Genomic DNA, 944 nt, shown 5'->3' with positions numbered 1-944 from the left:
TCCCCCACACACCCTCCCTCCTCTCCCTTCAGTCCTAAGAGAGGGCAGGGTACCCTGCCCTGTGGGAAGTCCAAGGCCCTCCCCCCTCCATCCAGGCTTAGGAAGGTGTGCATCCAAATAGACTAGGATCCCCAAAAGCCAAATACTGTGGTGATGGAGGAATTACTTTCATTTAATAAAGAAACTGCCTTGGCCCATTTATAGGCCAGCCCTTAGGTGGGTGGAGTAAACAGACAGAATGCTGGGAGAAAGAAGCTGAGTCAGAGAGTCGCCATGATTCTCCCTCTCCAGACAGACGCAGGTTAAGATCTTCTCTGGTAAGCCAGCTCATGGGCTACACAGAATATTAGAAATGGGTTAGATCAATATGTAAGAGCTAGCCAGTAAGAGGCTGGAACTAATGAGCCAGGCAGTGATTAAAAGAATACAGTTTCCGTGTAATTATTTCGGGGCATAAAGCTAAGCCATGTGGGCGGCCGGGTGCCGGGGACGCAGCCCGGCCGCTCCAATTACTACAGAGTGGCGCCCAACGTGGGGCTCGAACCCACGACCCTGAGATTAAGAGTCTCATGCTCTACCGACTGAGCTAGCCGGGTGGCGCCCAGCGTGCTAATGAACTCCACGTAAAACCTGAGAGAGCTTAAAAAGGACACAGAGACAATTTAAGACAGCTTTTTGCTGTTTCTGGGTTACGTGCCGCAAAGAAATTGTCCTGACTCAGCAACAGGAAAAAACTGGCTGTTTTAAAATGCCGGCTTTCTGGGCTGTGCCGCCATCGCGATCTCTGTCTGGCTCCTGCAGGAGACAGAGCTTTTGAAAGGAGCATTTGGAGTAAAGTGCTACGATTTGTTTGATGGCAATGTGGACTGCTGTGTGCATGGAACTTTGTGTGGCTCAGGGGCACCTAATGGCTCTGAGGACGGAGGGCTCAGCTCCGCCATGCT

The 944-nt window shown here is 51.5% G+C and overlaps 1 non-coding gene across 1 annotated transcript; it reads right to left on the bottom strand.

Annotated features, from left to right (window-relative positions):
• Positions 1 to 523: 523 nt before the first annotated feature.
• On the bottom strand, positions 524 to 596 carry Trnak-cuu (transfer RNA lysine (anticodon CUU)). The gene has a single exon. It is a non-coding gene; the product is annotated as a tRNA-Lys (tRNA).
• Positions 597 to 944: the final 348 nt, after the last annotated feature.

Source organism: Chionomys nivalis, chromosome 1 (genome assembly GCF_950005125.1).
Source record: "Chionomys nivalis chromosome 1, mChiNiv1.1, whole genome shotgun sequence".
In the NCBI taxonomy this organism is placed as follows: domain Eukaryota; kingdom Metazoa; phylum Chordata; class Mammalia; order Rodentia; family Cricetidae; genus Chionomys; species Chionomys nivalis.
Note: the sequence above shows the minus strand (reverse complement) of the source record. Positions and strands in the feature narration are given on the sequence as shown.